The sequence below is a fragment of the Saccopteryx leptura genome, chromosome 5, assembly GCF_036850995.1.
Source record: "Saccopteryx leptura isolate mSacLep1 chromosome 5, mSacLep1_pri_phased_curated, whole genome shotgun sequence".
Lineage (NCBI taxonomy): Eukaryota > Metazoa > Chordata > Mammalia > Chiroptera > Emballonuridae > Saccopteryx > Saccopteryx leptura.
In genome coordinates this window covers 115,565,899-115,579,307 of record NC_089507.1, presented here as the reverse complement: position 1 = coordinate 115,579,307, position 13,409 = coordinate 115,565,899, and the positions used below count along the sequence as shown (strand labels likewise).

The 13,409-nt window shown below is 35.4% G+C and overlaps 1 pseudogene; it reads right to left on the bottom strand.

Annotated features, from left to right (window-relative positions):
- Positions 1-2,713: 2,713 nt before the first annotated feature.
- Positions 2,714-3,040, bottom strand: LOC136406124 (eukaryotic translation initiation factor 1 pseudogene; annotated as a pseudogene).
- Between the last annotated feature and the right edge of the window lie 10,369 nt (positions 3,041-13,409).

Genomic DNA, 13,409 nt, shown 5'->3' with positions numbered 1-13,409 from the left:
GGGGGTGAGCTCTGGTCTCAATACCCAAAAACTCAGTCACTGATGCATCCCTTGCTTCTTGGCTTCTCTGAATGACCCTTCACCATGACTGTGGTAGGAGAGACTTCCAAAAGCAGAGAAGCTGCTTTTTTCCAGGCTGATGCCACTCAGTGGGGATTGCTCCATACAAGAAAGATGGTGACTACAGTATTGGAGAATGACTCAGTACAGGGGTTTTGGTTGCCGTTTCCCACAGTGTCTCTCCCTGGGCCTCCAACATTACACTCTTCTCATGCAACTACAGTCCTCTCAGCATTCCCTTGCCAGAGCCCCAGTTAAGTGGCTGTGAATGAGGTTTTCTGTGTGGGCCCTTTATGATGGAGTCCGCATCCAAGAGTTCTCTTTTTGGCAGACAGAAACCTGGCTTTTTTACAACTAAATGCTGTCTGGGTGTTTCATAAGCTCTGGGGCTCTAGCCTGGGGATCCAGGCCTGATGCTGAGCACCCACACCTCTCATGGTGACCCTTCCCACAGTGAGATCCTTACTTGACCTTTAGTCACTGCTTGCTCCTGGGAGTGGGGCAGCCCTTTCTGTGTCTCCACCCTTCCTACCAGTCTCTGTGTGGCTTCTGTGATCCTTCGTTATAGACTCTTCTTTGTTTAGTACAAAATTGCTTTTTCAAGATGATTGTTCTTAAATTAAGTTGTAATCCAATTTGGTCCTGGAAGGTGGAAGTTGGAATGTCTGCCTACTCTGTCACCATCTTTGTTGTCCGTTAACCATATTTTTAAATAAATAAAAAATTCTGTGTAGTATTAATGTTAAAATTGCATATATGAAACCAAACTTGATGTCATTAGAAAAAAGTGTAAAGTTGGGGTTGTGTGGGGCCCTTCAGAAGTTGGGGCCCAGGGCTTGCACCCAGTGCTCCTGCCATTAAATCTGCCTCTGTCGAATTTTGTATATTTTGAATTTTATGTTCTTTCATTATTTAGCTCTGTCCTAGTTATTTACCTATGCCATGTGAAAAACAATTATTATATATTTGTTAATATATAGCCTAAATTTTGTGGCAAATAGATCCAAAATGTATAATGACTCACACACAGAAAAAGCTTATTTTCTCATGTAGATGGTTCCAGGAAGTTCAGGGTCATTGTTCGTATCATCTATCCTGTTTTACAAGGTCATTCATATATATCCTGGCATATAGAGGCTTTGCTTTCATGCATCTGGCTTCTTGGGCCATGATGGGTTTAGACATCCAGCAACTGGAAAATAACATGGTAGACCAAACTTGAGTCATTTTCATTGACTGGGCTGGAAGTGGTGCATATTAATTTCTCATTTCATTTATGACATTTAACTGCAGGAGAGACTGAGAAATGTATTCAAGTGATATGACTAACAAGAGAAGTAGTTTGGTGAACATCTAGAAATCTTTGCTACAGGTTCATAAGGATATAGCCAGCTAATCTCTGTTTAAAATAAACTGATTTAGGTGAAATTGAGACCTGGGATAAAATCTAGAATCAACATTTATGCCATAAGAAAATATTGATTTTTCTTATTAATAAAATCGTATTCTTTTAAAATTTTTGTATTTGTTTTAGGTATAAAGCATAATGGTTAGACAATTATAATTAAAATCATAGTCTTGAGGTCACTGGATTCCTGATATTTTTTTATCACATGTCAAATATGCATGTTTTGAGCATGAATTATTTGCATACTTTAAAAACTTATAAATTAAAAAAAATACTAGTATATGATATGCTGTTGGCATTTGAAATCTAAATGCTTCAAAAAGAATATCAAAAATATTAAATAATTATGTAATAGATGTTCAAAATAACTTTTATTTTCTATAGTATAAAACCCCCTTTGCTCTCATTTAGAAATATAATATTGGTACCAGTTTCTTTCTTTTACAAAGTCTCTCCTAATGCTATATATGAACATTTCTTAGCTTTTGACACCTTTTTTTTCTGAAAACATGCTTTATTTAAATAAAGGTTTAAATACATTACATAACATTAAATCTGAAGGGGAGGAGAAACCAAAAATCATTTTGTTACATCACATGGCATTGGGAAGCTGTATTTGTTCCCTGGTCAAAAGTTTAATTCTGACGGAAGGCTGGCCTCACATTCTGGGGTTTGGGCATCAATTAGCTAGCATATATTTGGTCAAAAAGACCTTGGTGGCAAGCCAGATGTACTTGTCACCTCACTAAAGAGAAGGTGGCTGCTCTTTGCTCTACCCACCTGGTCAGGTTGGAGATCTTTGATTACTTTAGACCCCTTCTAGTGGTACAGATACTGTTGCTGTCTTACCCATTCTCTCCCCTCGGCTCCACCACAGGCTGACATTCTCTGAGGGCAGTGGCCTTTGGCAATGGAAGAGCTTCTTGTCAGACACAGCCATTTGTGAACTTGGGGTGCTGGGCTTGGCTGAAACATCAGATTATTGCTTTGTTTCAGGCTGGACAGTGCCAGGTGCCTACTGCTTGGCTTCTGTTTAAATGAGTGACTTCAAGACCAAACAGCATGGCTCTTTTCAGTTTATTGCATGAAGGAGTTACACTAGGTCAAGTTACAATCAGACCCCAAATGGTTACATTATACAAGATGTGAGATTATTAAACTTGTGACAAGGAAGACAAGGAACAGAAGGGAAATTCTAATCAGTACAAGTAAATCTTCACTTAAGCTTCAGTGAGCCAAAAGCACTTAAAATCCATTATCCTTCATCTGGTCATCCTTAGCATGTCCAGTCTCTATATGAAACTGACATGTGCTGGTCACTCTGTAGCTGAATTACGTTTCCATACTCTAGATGCTCAATTATAGTACAGTTTCAGGCAAATTTTTTAAGTAACTTAACTAGTTTCTTGTTATTGTAATCAGTGATCCCTAGACAGTAGTAAGGGTCTTCCTGCTTCTTTTCTGTTGAATTCTTGTATAGACATAACCCTCAGTGCCAGCAGGAATCAGATCATCACCTTCACTTGCATCAGTTAAAGGGTTGAAAACGGGGAGGTTCTGCATAGTGGACATGGGATCGTGGAAATGGCCTGCAGAAGGCTGTGGTGGGAGAAGGTGTGGGTGGGGGGATTGGAGCATTGGGGTCTCGGGGGAAAGTGTGCTGAGTCTTGGCAGGGGCTCTCTGATTGGCACATTTTATATCTTAATCTTGAAAATTGATATATTTTGAAAACTATACTTTGAATGATATTTTAAAAGTGACTCAATGTAACATTATGCACATATTTGGTGTATTTGAATCTTTATCACAGGTCTCAGTTGTCTACAGTGGAAGCCCAATTGAAAACAGGTAAAACATTTTTCTAATCCTCATCAGTTTATATAAGTAATTGGTAAAAACAAAACAAAACAAAACAAACAAAACAAAAACCAACCATTCAAATTGAGAATCGTAAAATTTTTTTGAATCACATACCTTTGCTTTTAATATTGCACTTTTGTCTTTAATTCTAATTTTAAATAGAACCTGAAACTTTAAATGTTAAAGACTGATGGTTTTAGATGCTGTCAAAAAGTTTTAAATGAGAAATTTATATTAGGAACCAGATCTAGTGTACAAACCCACATCCCCCCCCAAGCCCCCCCAGCAATTAAATTTGTACATAGTGAGAAACTGACCCTTATTTTGAAGTAATTATCATCAATCATTGGCATGACTTTATATAAAACATCATTAAAAAGTTTTGGCTTTTATTTTTGCTGAATCACTATATATAAAATATGTAGATATATAATTGAATTAATTGATTCATCCAGTTAGATTTTATAGTTTTCACAAGTGAGTCTGTTTGATTAACATGTTATGATTGACTCACAGACCTATTCTCAAACCAGCCAAGAAACTGAAAGCCTAAGCAAGATATATTCGTGGGTCAGCTGATTCTGTCAGTAGGAGTTACACTGCCATCCAATGAGAATAAACTGTGTCAGGGTTTCCTTTTAGTAACTGAGTTGAATTATTGAGAATTCAAATTCAATGTACATGAGGCACTTATTCCTTAACTATACACAACTTTATATGTAGAATTCTGACCTTTTTTTTTCAGAGACAGAGAGAGAATCAGAGAGAGGGATAGACAGGGACAGACAGACAGGAACGGAGAGAGATGAGAAACATCAATTATTAGTTTTTCATTGCGACACCTTAGTTGTTCATTGATTGCTTTCTCATATGTGCCTTGACTGTGGGCCTTCAGCAGACTGAGTAACCCCTTGCTCAAGCCAGCAACCTTGGGTCCAAGCTGCTGAGCTTTGTTCAAACCAGATGAGCCCGTGCTCAAGCTGGCGACCTCAGGGTCTTGAACCTGGGTCCTCCGCATCCCAGTCCAATGCTTGCTTTATCCACTGTGCCACCGCCTGGTCAGGCAGAACTCTGGCTTTGATTGACACACAGAAAAATGGAAAGAATTACCTAGAAGTATGCAATTCTTTGCTTTATTACTACTTTTAATATTTCTAGATTACAGCCCCTGATAAGTTAATAAGAATTAGGTAATAAATATAATCATTAATGGCCAGAAGTTTTGAAGAAGTCAACTTTTAATGTCTGTTGTGATTGTTTACATTTTTAAAAGTATATGTGTTTATTATCTCAAGAGAAAATTAGATATTGGCTTATTTATTTGTTGATTTACAAAGGTATCATAGGTAGATTTGTCATTTATTTCTTTACAATATAAATATGCATGTATTTATGCATATTATTCATTTATTTATGCATAATATTCAATATTTTGAATATTTGCTAAGGTATAAGAAAAAGTATTAATAATCTTCAATGTTAATGGGACTCTTAACCAACTTATGAACTGTGTCAAAATAGAAACCAATAAATCCTGATAGTCTTATATTGATGTTAAGATTATGGTAGAGCATGACATACTACTATACTTTCTCTATGAAACATAAGGAAACACTGGCTCTGTAAATGCTAGGAAAGGCAATAATTTATTTCCCTGAAAAACATAAAATGATAGCTCTTCACATAAGTTGTGTTAATATTTAACATTCAGTTGTTGGTAATGAAGTTGACAGACTCTTTGTATATTTGGTGCATCTTGGAAAGTAGAAAGACTTAAAACTATTTTAATTGATGTTTAATCTCTATGAAGACATAGTAAGGGTATCTCAGTTACTTTTCATAAGCTTTCATTTCAACTCAATTTAGTTCAATGGATCGAATATCTATACTGTGCAAAGCACTGTGTTAGATAACATGGGGGGAGAGGTATAAAGATGACAACTGTATGATACTTGCCCTCAATGCAATAACATTCTAGTAAGGCAGAAGAGACATGCAAAAAGTATAGTATAATGCAGAAGGTACGTTCTCTACAAAGTTACCAAGAAGCTGTATCAAAAAGGAGGAAAAGTTGTTGCCTGGATTGAGAATGACATATTATTTAATTTAAGAAAAACAGTTGGTTGGGTTGGATTTTAATAGAGGAATGTGAGGAAAAAGTGTTACAAGTGGACTGAACAGTTGAGACAAAGACAGAGGTGTTTAGAATTTACAGGGTGTGCCAGAAAAAGGCCAGTAATTATTTTTTTGTTTTTTGGGTTTTTTTTGAGTTTAGACTGAGGAGAACATTAGGGGATATGACGTGAAATAGGTTGTTTCAACTTGACCTGATAGGTTATATATAATTTCCCTTAACAGCTTTAGCTTGAATATTGCTAAATATAATAAAAACTGAAACTATTAAGCACATGGCACAATATTATTCACCAAACTTCATTTTGGGTTACTTCTTAGATCCTAATAGAATTTCTGAAATACTTTGGAAAAGTTTTCCAAATTTTCAGAGAGTACATGGGTGCAAAGTTAGTAGATTCCACCTGAGCAGACACATGATATTGCTTACAATAAAGTACATTTTTTAGTGATTTACAACATTTAACAATTTATTTTAGCTTAGGAAATGGTTAGCTGTAAAAATTATTTATTTATTTATTTATTTATTTATTTATTTATTTTTAGAGAGCATGAGAGAGAGAGAGAGAGAGAGATGGACAGACAGGGGCAGAGAGACAGTAAAAGAGATGAGAAGCATCAGTTCTTCATTGTGGCACCTTAGTTGTTCATTGATTGCTTTCTAATATGTGCCTTGACTGGGGGGTTCCAGCTGAGCCAGTGACCCTTTGCTCAAGCCAGGGACCTTGAGCTCAAGCCAGCAACCTTGGGCTTCAAGTCAGTGACCCTTGGGCTCAAGCCAGTGACTGTGGGGCCATGTCTATGATCTCATGCTCAAACTGGCAACCTCGTGGTTTCAAACTTGAGTCCTCAGCATTTCAAGTCATTGTTCTATCCACTGTTGCCACTCCCTGGTCAGGCAGTCACAAATATTCAATCAAGCACAATATTAATAATTTAGTGTTTCACATCATATGTGATTTGCTTTGCTTATGTGATTTATAACATTGAAATTTACACCATTTAGAAGTAAAAATATAAACTATTTTCTGGTTATTTTTATGAGTTACACATCTAACCTACTTCTAAATTCATTTTTTAGGACTCCTAACCCAATACTAGTTAATTTTGTTATAAAGCAAAAAATCTGTACAAAAGAGGAAGTGTATTAATACATGTTCATTTTTTTCTCCATAGATACAATAATTAGCTATTAAATTTACTTCTTCACTAAAATCATTCACTCAGCAAATATTTTTGTCAACTTCACATGCCAGATACTTTTCTGGAATTCTTTTTTTTTACTGATAAATAACACAAATTAGATCTCTTCTCTTGTGGTATTTACATTAAAGTGGTAAATATGGGCAATAAACAAGTGAAAATAAATGGACAAGATAATTTTAGAAACTATTAAGTGAAGACAACAAAACTCCCTTTCTAATAGGGAGTTGCAGAAAAGGAAAATTTATATTGGGTAGTGAAGGAATATATTATCTATCATGAAAAGGAATTATATAATTATGAAATAAAAACCTATTAAAATATTTTGTATTTTTTCAATTTTTAACAGAATAAACTTCCTATAAATGGAAATTTACCTTATTATTAAAAACTCTTGAGGAGATTTTATAATTTTCTCAGTTAATTGTTGTGTAAGGAACATATTACTAGTATTAGGTAAGGACCCTAATTGTAGGCATGAAGTAGATTTTATAGAGGAAATCTTTCAAAGTAAGAAACAGTGGAGGGTACAATATCCCCTGAACTGTCATTCCATAAGAGGGTGTGCTTGGATTGAACATACCTGGATTCACCAGTAGACAGTGCTGCTGAAAATGACTTTCCCCTAATGCAGCGGTTCTCAACCTGTGGGTCCAATGGCTTTAGGCGACCCCTGTGTTTTGGTCGTTCAACCCGCGCCGGGGTCGCGACCCACAGGTTGAGAACCGCTGCCCTAATGTAACACTTTACTAAATTACAGGGTCATTAGGAGGGGATAGAAAACACCTAGTCAAATGTGTAACAGAAAGTCCTGGTTGGGGCAATGACCTTGTTAGTAAAAGGGAGCACCTGAAGGAGGAGGCACTTTGTACATGAACATAGTATTAGAGAGAGATGCTTTTCCATTGAACTGTCCTGATGAGCCTGCTTCGCTAAACCAGAAGAGAGGGGAAGAGATAGGGTCATCAGGACCATCCATAAATAAAGCTTTGTCTCCCCTGTCCACCTCTTGCTTTTAGAGTCTCATTAATATGTCTTTTTTATGTACCTTGACTGAGATAGCCTATGATTTTGAACTAGCGACCTCAGTGTTCCAGGTTGACACTCGATCCCCTGCACCACCACAGGCCAGGCAATTAAGTCTCTCCATTTGCTCTGGCTAACGCCTTGTCTTTATCTTAACAATTTCCACAGTATTGCCTGGGCAAAGGATGTCAGTAAGGTCCTCAGGTTGTTAATAAAGTCACATTATAACAGACATGTTCATGCTTGACAAACTGAGATCTCTTATTTTATTTCTCCCTGGAGATGATCCAGATTGTCATTTTTCTGGATTAAGTTCAGCAAGGACCCAAAAGTTAACAATCATTTGCCATCATAAGTCACCTACCTGTAGGGTCAGGAGAGGATTTCTGCAGAACCATCTGATGCAAAGACAATGTTCATCTTTTAAATGAGCAATAAGTTGTGTCTTCCCATGCATTGAGTTCAAAGCAGGAGATGAAAAAAAGAAGGGGAATATATTATTGCTCTTGAAATAATATTTTCCTGTATTCCCTAATCCAAGGTGTTTTGGAGTTTAGCCAATGCAGAGAGGCCCTCGGGGGGTATGGCAGCCTGTAACTGGTAAATAAGCAGGAAAAACTAGACCAACAAGCTTTGTGGAAGTTGTTCTTAGAGTCTGGCTTAGATGGAAGATAGAATAGGCTTTATAGGCAAGAGTGGTGTATGTGTTTTTTAAATGAATTCCTTATTAGATATCCTATTCTTTTGTGGTGGATGGGTTTGATGAGGGAGTCAAGACTATAGTAGAAATAAAGATCACACATTCTTTTTAAGTTGGAGAAGGGGAGATAGACTCCTGCATGCACCCTAATGAGATCCACCTGATGACACCCCTATTGTCTGGGGCTGATACACTGTCCATATCAGACCAATGCTTGCAACCAAGCTATTTTTACCACCTGTGATGGAGGCTCCTCGGAGCCATCCTGAGCATCCAGGGCCATTGTGCTCGAACCAATTGAGCCATGGTTGTGGGAAGGGAAGAGAGAGAGAAAGGTAAGGGGGAGGGGAGGAGAAGCAGATGGTTACTTCTCCTGTGTGCCCTGACTGGGAATCAAACCTAGGACATCCATTAGCTGTTTTGATTACTATGGCCTTATAGTATAGTTTGATACTGGGTCCAGGCTCTTATCATATTATATTTTTACAATATCATTACAGATTTTTAAAGTTTTTTTAGTTGTGGAGCCTACAACTGGTCACTATGAAGAATTTGACCAATGATAATTATAATTTTTAAAGCTATCAAAATATTTAATAATTTTTGACATTTATTTTTATGTTCTCTATATTGAAAATTTCATAATCATTTTAGATTGCATATTTTGAATCTTAATTTTTTTGTTTTTTTTTGTATCTAGAAATGCTTTCCACATGTTATATTTATATTGTAGATAAGAAAATGAAATCCTTTCTTCTCTGTAATTTCATTGATAATTAAAAGTTCAGTATATACCATATTTCCCCATGTATAAGACACCCCATGTATAAGACACACCTTAATTTTGGGGCCAGAAATTTGAAAAAAATGTATTACATAAAGTTATTGAACTCAAGTTTTATTCATCATAAAATTCATACAACTCCTCATCACTGTCAAAACTGCCATCTATTAGCTTGTCCTCATCTGTGCCTGTCGAACGAATCACTGTCTTCAACAATGAGCACAAAACAAGTGTGAAAAAGCAGGAAATGCAAGTAAAAAAATCCTACAACCACTGTATAGGACGCACCCAGTTTTTAGACCCCAAATTTTTCAAAAAATGGTGCGTCTTATACACGGGGAATACGGTACATCATACTTGCAAGAGTGTTTTTTTTTTTTCTAAGTGGAGTCGGAATGGGTTGGGGATTGTGTTGACAGTTTAGAAAATGGATGGAATTAATAAGGAAATATACTGAAAATGAGGTCTTGCAACAGAAAAGAAACAAGCAAAACATCAACAACAAAAAAGGACAGGTTGGGGAGTGATTCAGTGGCAGTTTTGCCTGGGTGACAATGTATTGGGAAGAATTATGAGGTGTCTGTGGTGATTTGCATAACAGATCCTGCCCTTATACATCTGTTTTCATGGTGAGAAAAGGATGCAATGCTTAGCTCTTTAGAATTAACAAATACTTTTACAAGCAGAATGTTGAAGACTGTCATGTTGAATCCTATTAGCATGATTATTATATTAAAGCTATGAAGATATTTGCTCATAATTATATTATTATAGTATTTTAAAATGGACTGATGAATTGAAAGAATCTTAATCTAAAGTGGGATGCCTGACCAAGTGGTGGAGCAGTGGATTAAGTGTCAGACTTGGACACGAATGACCCAGGTTTGAGGCCCCCAGGTTGCCAGCTTAAGTGCAGTATCACCAGCTTGAGCACAGGGTCACTGGCTTGAGCATGGGATCATAGACATGACTCCATAGTTGCTGGCTTGAAACCCAATGCTGCTGGCTTGAACAAGGGGTCACTCACTCTGCTGTAGCTGCACCCTCCTACCCCCATCAAAGCACGTATGAGAAAGCAATCAATGAACAACTAAGGAGCTGCAACAAAGAATTGATGCTTCTCATCTCTCTCCCTTCCTGTCTGTCTGTCCCTATTTGTCCCTCTTCCCTATCTGTCTCTCTCTGTGACTGTCTCTGTCAAAATAAATAAATAAATAAATAAATAAATAAATAAATAAATAAATAAATAAAGTGGGCAACAAATGATGGGAATTAGGCAAGACATAAAATATATTTAGGTTGTTTTTGATGATTTCGCAAAGAATGGGGTAAGGGCAAATCACTTGCTTTATTATTCTTATTTTCTAGGTGAATATAGGCTGCCTTTCATAGCCTTTCCATTCTCTTTCTCCCTCCCTCTTGACTCCCCTTTACCTCCCTCTCTTCCTACTATATCTCTTCTTTTATCATCTATAAACACAGCAGGGCGTTAGAGTGTGCCTATCTGCCTTCTTAGAGACATCGCTTTGGTAGATGTGCACTTCAGTACAGTTCTACTTGCATGCCTTTCTAGTATTTTTTTTTTCTTGTCTACTTCAGCAGATATATCATGGTGTTATGTAGTGTCCTTTATGGTTTAGGGAGAAAATAGAAGTAGGAAGTGCTTGAGTGTGGGAGTATGATTATAAAGAAACTATATTATATGATTATAAATAAACATACATATTATATTAAGTATTAGTATTTAAGGCAATGTTCTTGAGATTGCCACACATTTTCTCTATTGTAAAAATGAAATCATTTGCTTGTTTAGAATCAAGTGATTAATAATATCTCCTAGTAAACATTTTAAAATCTTTAAAAGTATTTACTTACATCTATCTGGTAATAATGGCAGGAGCAGTGTTTGTGTGTGGCAGTAGGCATGCTTATAAACAAAGGCATCAGTTAATACCATGCATTTGAACTATTTTTATGCTTCAATGCCAAGTAACAATAATCTTCTAGGATGTTTCTTCAAAAATAATCTCCAGAAGAGTATTTGATTGTTTCATAACCAGTCATCTCAAATTCAAATAACTAATAAAACTATTAAATCATGTTTGAGCATGAGATGCCCTTCTTAATTTAGGACAGGAAACCATCTTTTCTCTTTACTTTAGTAATAGAATCCATTTTATAATGCATCTGCAAAAGTTTGTCATTAATTACATGTTTTTTAACTATCAACCATCTTTTATTCTCAGAATCGGCTTTTCTACTCCCCCTTTCAATAATCCAAATTCTGGTGTTTGAAATTCATCCTGAATTAACAAATGTAGGCTGTGTGATAAATTTATAATTAGTTATATTTAAAATTTTTGCATCTGTGAGACTGAAATTTATATTATTTTAGACATTTTACAATAAACCTTAAGCAAAATATTAACTTTGGTATAAATGTGACTAAAAGAACACTTCCAAACCATCTTGTACTATACTTTGGCTGACCAAATCTTTGTTCTGTGTCCTGATATGACCCTAAATAACTTATTTATGTTTAATGTTTTAAATGTCACTTAATTCTATGTATGTTTTAAATCTCAGAAGATATATTATCTTCAACTTGTTATGTAGCATCAATATCACATTTGTCTTATCATTAAATTGAGTAATTATAATTGATTAATCTTAAAGATTACAAATATAATTCTTCAGTTACAAATAAAAAGTGTTCTTTATATAATCTAATAGCAGATATTTTGTAATTCTAAAGATCAGAGAAGAAAAAAGCTAGCTCTGCTGTTTCAGAGCTTTCACAAATCCTTGAGTCTCAAGATGGATCAGCTCTTTTAAAGACTTCAAATGAAGTTTCAGCTGATGAAAACCTATCCTTTGGTGGAAAACCTATTCCATCAAAGACCCATGATAGATTGTCCACAGAATCATTGTTGAACAAAGAAATTCAAGATTTACTGTCTGTAGACACATCACTTCCAGGGAAAACAGTGACATCATTAATTTCACCCCGAAAGCCAGTGGGTACTGACATCTCAAAGGTAAGATGTAGTACAATAACTTGAAAGCCATTTATTTTGGGTTGCTAGCCTCCTTGAATAGTTTGAATAAATGTTAATTAAAACATCAATATTTTGTTACTTGAAGGGAATTAAAAGTTTGACCTCTTGTTACCTTTTAACTTTTTTTACTTATTTTATATTATTTTATTTTTTTCCTTTTTATTGAATTTATTGGGGTCACATTGGTTAACAAAATGATGCGGGTTTTAGGTACACAATTCTACGGTACATCATCTGTACACTGTATTGTGTGTTCACCTCCATAAGTCAAGTCTCCATCTATCACCATTTATCCCCCATACCCTCCTCTACCTCCGCCATACCTCCTGATGCTGGCAATCACCACATTGTTGTTTGTGTTCATGAGTTTTTTCTCCTTTTTTTCCTCTTTTTGTTCAATCCCTCCACCCACCTCACCCAGCCTCTGCCTTTGACAGCTGTTAGCCTGCTCTCTATGAGTATGTCTCTTTTGCTTGTTAATTCATTTAGTTCATTAGATTTCACATGACTGAAATCACAAGATAGTTTTCTTTCTCTGACTGGCTTATTTCACTTAGTATAATGCTCTCCAGGTCCATCCATGCTGTCGCAAAGGGTAAGAGTTCCTTCTTTTTTATGGCTGAGGAGTATTTCATTGTGTAAATGTACCACAACTTTTTTTTTATCCAAACCTGTTTTATACTAATGATATTAAAGATAATATTTGGGAATCAAAGTAATATTTTAACAAAAAATTCTAATCTATATTGACAAAGAAAGGTTTTAGATTAGAGTTTTAATGATAAATTAAAAGACATAATTAATTGAGACAGGAAAGAATTTCATTTTAGGTTCATCTACAAAAAATTTTATATATCAAGGTAATTGTAAAAGCATAGTCATTTTGGAATAATTTTCTATAACTTATATGAGACATTGAAAATTGTCAGAATTGCTTTTGTTGAATCATCAGGCAATCCGTAGGACAAAGTGCTGGGAAAAGAGAAATGATAAAAAAAGTTGTACATATTTGACATATCTTCACAGTATATTTTTATCATAGAAATTATTGAAGTGGACTTATAAAAATAATTTTGTAAGCCATTTGAGTTTGTTTAGAGATTGACTCAAACTGAAATATAAATCTAAACTAGAATTATAATAAAGAATTATTAACATAGTTTATTTGAAATTAT